An 8601-nucleotide genomic window follows, 5' to 3' on the forward strand; every position below is an offset into this window, starting at 1 on the left:
TATCTGCCCTGAAATTTTCAGATGAATCAGACAACCTGTTGTTGGGTTGCTGCCCCTGAATTGGTAATTTTAAGGAAATTTTGCTGTTTTTGGTTATTATCTTGAATATTATTATAGATAGAGATAAACTGTAAACAGGAATAATGTTCAGCAAAGTAAGATTTACAAATAAGTCAACATGACGGAAATGGTCAGTTGACCTCTTTAGGAGTTATTGCCCTTTATAGTCAATTTTTAACCATTTTTCGTAAATCTTAGTAATCTTTTACAAAAATCTTCTCCTCAAACTACTGGGCCAAATACTTCCAAACTTTAACTGAATGTTCCTTAGGGTATCTAGTTTGTAAATTGTATCCGAAGTTATGATCTATCAACAAACATGGTCGCCATTGCTAAAAATAGAACATAGGGGTCAAATGCAGTTTTTGGCTTATAACTCAAAAACCAAAGCATTTAGAGCAAATCTGACGTTGGGTAATATTGTTTATCAGGTCAAGATCTATCTGCCCTGAAATTTTCAGATGAATCAGACAACCTGTTGTTGGGTTGCTGCCCCTGAATTGATAATTTTAAGGAAATTTTGCTGTTTTTGTTTATTATCTTGAATATAATTATAGATAGAAATAAACTGTAAACAGCAATAATGTTCAGCAAAGTAAGATCTTCAATTAAGTCAATTTGACCAAAATTGTCAATTGACCCCTTAAGGAGTTATTGCCCTGTAAAGACTTTTTTCACAATTTGTTCATCATGTTGACTTACTTTTAAAAATCTTCTCCTTTGAAACTGCTGTATCAATTTCAGCCAAACTTAGGCTAAATGAGTTTCAGAGTATCTAGTATAAATTTTATATTTTATTTCCTTGTATGTCAAGAAACATAGCTCCTATGGCTAAAATAGAACATAGGAGAAAATGATTATTTTTTTTGGCTTTTGAAGAAAATAGGACGATCCAAAAAAACATTTAAATAAATTGAAAAGCCAAAATAATCATTGATGAGAGATTTAACCAAAAGAATTGAGGTGAGCGATTCAGGCTCTTGAGAGCCTCTTGTTATCTTTTCGAGAAATACAGGAACAGCCTCTCAGAGAGAAATCTCACCAGTGGCATGGCTAGGTAATTTTTACGTGTACGCCCAACTTTGGCCAGGGGTCCAAAGACCCCAAACGTATCCATATCAACCAATTGGTGGTAGAGGGTTATAAGGGCTAGGGAGCTAGGCCCTCGGAAGTTTACAACATATCGAAAATGGATACAATTCATGTCATTCAAAACTCATCAGTAGCAACATGCTTAAGAATCTTTATTTGTTATGTTAAATTATTCATTGTGTTAATTTGAAATATAATGGTCATTGGATCCAGAGAAAATGTTAAAACCAATAACATTAAAATATGTTTAATACGAATGTGTCCATAGTACACAGATGCCCCACTCGGACTATCATTTTCTATGTTTAGTGGACCGTGAAATTGGAGTAAAAACTCTACTTTTGCATTAAAAATTAAAAAAAATCATATCATAGGGAACATGTATAAGTAAGTTTTGACTTCATCTAATACTACCTCGACCAAACACTTTAACCTGAAGCGGGACAGACGGATTAACGGACGAACGAACGGGCGCACAGACCAGAAAACATAATGCCCCTACTATAATAGGTGGTATTGTAGGTGGAGGTAAAGCACTCAACCAACAAAAACACCTTTTTTATGTCCAAATTTCGTAACTAAACATGTAATAATTAATTTTCAGAGATGTTCAGGTGCAATATTAAATATCGTATTAAGGGTTTTGTGGAATCCTGGTTCTCGTCTGGGATTTTCCTCGCAAAAAGTCAATCCATTTATCAGTCCATTACAGGATTTTAAAAAATCGAACATTCTCTTTAGATAATATTTCTTGCTCTGGAATATTAGTGTCGGCCGAAGTTTCATAACAATCTACAAAATTATCAAGGTTTATGCTTTTATACTTTAAAAAAAGCTATACAGTCTGTCAGCCTATATTCCTGAAAAATGAATAAACATATTTACTTTCAAAACTTTGCTTCACACAAAAGTTGTAAAAAATGCTTAGATTCTGTGATTTGACAAAGAAATCGTTGTGTGAAAATTGTTTACTCCAGACTATAACTATTAAAATACCTGTTAATTTTTTCCGCAAAACACAGGAAAATTAACTTCACATGATGATATTATGCTCTCAGTCAGTTTACTCTTTTGACAATAACAGTTTCTATTCAACTTCCGTAACATTTCACAAAGGTTTTCAAAGTTATTGTTATTTGGAAAAAATCACTGAACCTTAATATTGACGACGCCGAAGAAATTTAGGATCGCCGAGACTCGCTTTGGCGTCATAAATATGTGACAGGCTCGACAAAACTGTAAACCACAAATCGAATCTCAGCAGATAATGAATTGCTTTAATGAAAAGAGAAGTGAGTATAGAACTCACAGTAGATTGAGACTTGACAGAAAATGAACAAATATCTTATATGATACCATTTGGCGGAAAGTTAATTTCAAGTCAATTTGATCCGCAATTATATTAAGCCAATGAAGAAAGAATTATAAAGATGATGTGTTTCTAACAAGTTATTTTTTTTTCTTTAAATTATTTTTTTTTATCAACATTTAACGTAGCTACGCGCCTGCTCACGGTACTTATCACGATCAAACAGACGTATTGAATAAGGATTAAAAGCGATAGGATATGAAAATACAGATAAATTATGTAAAACCAGCAAACACAAACTTTAGTAAAGAATATGATAAGGCATTGCACTACTCCAGTCAAAAATTGATACAAAGTAAATAAATACCCTGTCATTATGATTGAATTTTCTTTTTGAAAAAAATATGAATGAGCTATGAAATGTTCTTGTGTGCGTTGACCTTCCATGCTGTCAGATTGACATTACAAGGTCATGAAAGTAAAATAGGAATGGCATTGGTTAAAACAAGATGGGACGTGGATATGGACCTCATAAATCACAAAGTTATCATATCCAGTTTTTATGAAATAACTGGTTTATGCTGCACTCTCCGTCGTTTGTGAACTTGTCTTCACGTCATGTTTAATCCATGGTGTTGTCTGTTTTTTCTGCCACTGTGTTTTTATTGCACCCTTTAATCCCGTGATATACAGGATAAACTCAGACCAGTGGCGTATCCATAGAGGTCCGGGGGCTAGAACCCCCTTTCTTTGGCCGATCAATGTATTTGAATGGGGACATATAGTTGGAAACCCCCCTTTTATTCTGGGTTAGGACGCCCCTTTTATAAATGGCTGGATCTGCGTCTGCAGATCCCTTGACACACTGACTAAACATCAGCTCCCTTGACACCCTATTTAACAGCAGATCTAATCACATACCCAGTAACAAGCAGATCCCGAGACATTCCGCAAACAGCAGAACTAATTGCATAATCAGTAAACATATTTTCTTCTGATATACAGGATACACCACAGGTTCCCTGATATACTTCATTAACAACAGATCCCATGACATACTCGGTAAACAGCAGAACCCATGACATACTCAGTAAACAGCAGAACCCGTGACATACTCAGTAAACAGCGTAACCCATGACATACTCAGTAAACAACATATCACGTAGCATACTCCCTAACGTACAGATCCCATGACATACTCAGTAAACAACATATCCCGTGGCATACTCCCTAATGTACAGATCCCATGACATACTCGGTAAACAGCGGAACCCGTGACATAATCAGTAAACAGCAGAACCCGTGACATGCTCGGTAAACAGCATAACCCATGACATACTCAGTTAACAAAAGAAAAAACTCTTCACAGGAGAAATACTTGACTGCAATTAGTGTTCGCCAAATGACAGTTAGTTAAATGAGTAGTAGCATTGTCTCTAGATCAGAATTTCTATCTTGAAAATATTTTCCATTTGCATGCAAGCATAGCATAATCAAATATGAACTTAAATATAGGACCTATGCGACCCTATAAATTTTGCCTCGACTTCCTATTAAGTTTTGGTTAATTTTTTAATGAAACATTTTATTTCCATTCCATTATTCAACTTCATATTTTACATGGTGCCTTTTAATTTTCATGTATGAATCACTATGAAATCTGATCAATATGATCAAATGATAAATACTTTAAAAATTGCGATACCATTATTAATAATAATATTTTTATCATTGCATTTTTTTAGTTGAGACATATGGGAAACTGGTGTTTTAATCTTATCAGCAATTATATTCCGACCTAAGATTTTAACTATCTGTATATTAGTGCTAACCCAAGAACATAGATCGAATTGTAGTTTTTATGGAAGAAAGAAGATTAAAATTATAAAGTGAAAAACAGATATCTATTTATGAATGAATAAATGAAAAAAAGAAAGAAAAAATAATGTCATGAATGGACAAATAATTGTAAGATATTACACACAATGAACAGAGAACGGGGCGAATAAAGAGAACATTAGTAATGTCAGACTGAACCTTTTAATTTTTAAACTACTCTTTCAATATTCGTTTTGGAATGTGTACCCTAACGAATGACAAAAATAACTGTTAAGAGACTTGAAGGAGCCCAGATTGTCCATCTGTCAATTAAATCCCGTCACCTAAGATGGAGACGACAAACGAATATTTACAATATTTTTCATTTATTTTCATTGATATTGTATTGGCTAAACGTCTCTGTCTACCTTATTATTAGGGCCCCGCCAAAGGGGGTCGCCCTATAGTGATCAGTCTGTCCGTCCGTCCGTAACACTTTGTGTCCGCTCCATATCTAGAGAACCATTATGATTTCATACTTTATACTTTACATGTTTATTAACCACCACCAGAGGGCGTGTCATGATGTATGTACAACTTCCTAGGTCAAAGGTCAAGGTAAAAAAACTTTGGTTTCAGTTAACAACCCTGTGTCCTGTGGGGAAGATTGTGTCCGCTCTATATCTTGAGAACCGTTATGATTTCAAAGTTTATACTTGACATGTATATGAACCAACACTAGAGGGTGTGTCATAATTTATGAACGACTGCCTAGGACAAAGTTCAAGGTCAAAACTTTGGTTTCAGTTGACAACCCCATGTCCTATGGTAAAGATTGTGTCCGCTCTATATCTTGAGAACCGTTATCATTTTAAAGTTTATACTTGACATGTATATAAACCAACACCAAAGGGTGTGTCATAATTTATGTGCAACTTCCTAGGTCAAAGGTCGAGGTCAAAAACTTTGGTTTCAGTTGACAACCCCATGTTCTATGGTAAAGATCGTGTCCGCTCTATATCTTGAGAACCGTTATCATTTCAAAGTTTATACTTGACATGTTTATAAACCAACACCAAAGGGTGTGTCATAATTTATTTACAACTTCCAAGGTCAAAGGTCAAGGTCAAAAACTTTGATTTCAGTTGACAAACCCATGTCCTATGGTAAAGATACAATTTTTTTTAAGGCACATTATTCACAGCGGGGCCCACAGAGATGGCTCCCATCTCAATGATATCTAGTTTTTTTTAAATAACAGCAAAACAAAACCTGCTGGAATCTGTCAAAAATATGTAACGGCAGCAACTCATATAAAAAGTGGCTTATTGGTTTTAGTTTTATGCATATTTTTCTAAGATATTGTTGTAGTTGTCTACAATAGTTTTTAAAAATAGAAGGCAACATTATTTTTTTTATTTATTTTTTTTAAATTTTTGTCGAGCCTGCAACTTTTGTTGCAGAAAGCTCGACATAGGGATAGTGATCCGGCGGCGGCGGCTACGGCGGCGGCGGCGGCGGTGTTAGCTAACTTCTTAAGAGCTTTATATTTTAGAAGGTGGAAGACCTGGATGCTTCATACTTTGTATATAGATGCCTCATGTTACGAAGTTTCTGTCAGTCACATGTCCAATGTCCTTGACCTCATTTTCATGGTTCAGTGACCATTTGAAAAAAAAGTTCAAATTTTTTGTAATGTTGAATTCTCTCTCATTATAAGTAATAGGATAACTATATTTCATATGTGCGTACCTTGCAAGGTCCTAATGTCTGTCAGACAGTTTTCACTTGACCTCGACCTCATTTCATGGATCAGTGAACAAGGTTAAGTTTTGGTGGTCAAGTCCATATCTCAGATACTAAAAGCAATAGGGCTAGTATATTCGGTGTATGGAAGGACTGTAAGGTGTACATGTCCAACTGGCAGGTGTCATCTGACCTTGACCTCTTTTTCATGCTTCAGTGGTTATAGTTAAATTTTTGTGTTTTGGTCTGTTTTTCTCATATTATATGCAATATTTCTACTATATTTGTTGTATGGAATGATTGTAAGGTGTACATGTCTAGCGGGCAGATGTCATGTGACCTTGACCTCATTTTCATGGTTCAGTGGTCAATGTTAAGTTTTTGAGTTTTGGTCTTTTTATCTAATACTATATGCTATAGGTCAACTATATTTGGTGTATGGAAATATTTTATGATCTTTATGTCAGTTGGCAGGTTTTATTTGACCGTGACCTCATTTTCACGGTTCATTGCACTGTGTTAAGTTTTTGTGTTTTGGTCTATTTTTCTTAAACTATAAGTAATAGGTCAACTATATATGTTGTATAGAAGCATTGTTAGCTGTACATGTCTGCCTGGCATGGTTCATCTGACCTTGACCTCATTTTCAAGGTTCATTGGTTTTTGTTTAGTTATCTTGGTTAATGTTAAGTTTATGTGACAGTTGTTATAAAGCTTAACTTTATACTTAGGACTATCAACATAATATCAATGATTAGTATAGAAGGCGAGACATTTCAGCGTGTGCACTCTTGTTTAAAAATAATTTGGGGGTTAAAATAGCTTGTATTTAAACTTTCGTAAACATCAGCGTGGGATCAAACCTTTTTAATTTCCGTCTCTATGTCATAAAGCTCCTGGATTGTTTTAAAATATCTGTGGTCTTCAAATTTTGAGGTTTAAGCGTTCCTGCTGACGGTGGACGGAGCTAGAAAAGAATATTCGGACTCACGAAATGTCAATCTAATTAAAATATTGATCTCTGATTACGTTATACTACATATGTAGTATAACGTAATATATGTAGTATAACGTAATCAGAGATCAATATTTTAATTAGATTGACGAAATGTTATCATCATTATTAGAAGTCGATAAATCGTTTCAGGCATTTTACGTGCATTTTGTAAGCTTCTATTGCCGAATATTTTTTGTAGTGGGTATACATGGTAAAATCATTAAAAATCATACAATTGATCTATTTGTTTTTCCAATTATATTGGGAATGGTTTTTTTAATGTAGATATATAATATTGTACTACTAATGATTTGCTATTACTATTTCTTGTTCATGATACAGGTTTGATCCCACGCTGATGTTTACGAAAGTTTAAATACAAGCTATTTTCACTTAGATAATTTAAATATGTAATGAAAAAATAACCTATCAAATTCAAGTACGTCACACACTCTAATACCCGCCACTGTACATAAGTGTCTTGTATACAGCAACGGTATGTATTACATCATGTGAGAAACACGACGCACTATAAAGTACGTTATAAATCCATTTAAAACACATAAATACAATACACTTAGTTCAAATATATCACAATTTAATCATACATGAATTTCAATATAATTTTATTACAAATGATTAGCACATAGAAAACTAAATAGAACACAACATCACATCACTAATATGAAATAAGAATGGTAAAAGTTTCAAAAAACAACAAAATAATATCGCTATATATATATTTCACAGGTAAATGGAAACAATATTTCCATTTTTTCCAAAGAAAGAATCTCGCTGTATATTATCAGTGACCGCTGTGGATAGTACACTAGTTAACGAATCATCACCAGAACACACAATGCTAAAGTAAGCGTAACCACGGCAACCTTTTAAAACTTTCACATATTTTTTTCGTTTTTAGCCATAAATAATAAATATAAAAAACAATATTTAAAGATTTTGATATATAATGTCTAGTTTATCATTATGTTATGGTTACAAGTAGTATGACATGATAGTAACACGTATAAAACACATCTAAACACAACAATTGTTGACCAACATATCTTACATATGACCACAACAAACGTTGACCAACATATCTTACACCTGACCACAACAATTGTTGATAAAAAAAAAACTAGGGACGTCAAAAGAGCTGAAATTTAATACTCGGATACTCGGTCACCATACTCGAGTACTCACGAGTACTCGTATGAATCTTCAATCTTGAACGTATATTGACAATATTAGGTTTTAGGTGGGATGCAGTGTTTTTGTTACTACCTTTCATAAACATATTAATGAAAGACAAATGTACTACAGACATAGCTTGATCCTCTGTTTTTTTGTTAGCAATTATTGTTTGTGTACGTGTTCATAGACCAAATTCCAATAAAATCAAAAATATTGGCATATATAAGTCCGACAAAGTAGACAATATATGTATTATCTGTTCCAGAGGAGTTGGTACTTTTTGTAATACGACTTGTCCATTAATAAGTCAACAACAATATTTGACTTCAAATTACTTGTGCCTTTTCGCAATGCTCAATCTTACTTAGTATCCGAGTACTAA

The sequence above is a fragment of the Mytilus edulis genome, chromosome 6 (genome assembly GCF_963676685.1).
Source record: "Mytilus edulis chromosome 6, xbMytEdul2.2, whole genome shotgun sequence".
Classification (NCBI taxonomy): Eukaryota; Metazoa; Mollusca; class Bivalvia; order Mytilida; family Mytilidae; genus Mytilus; species Mytilus edulis.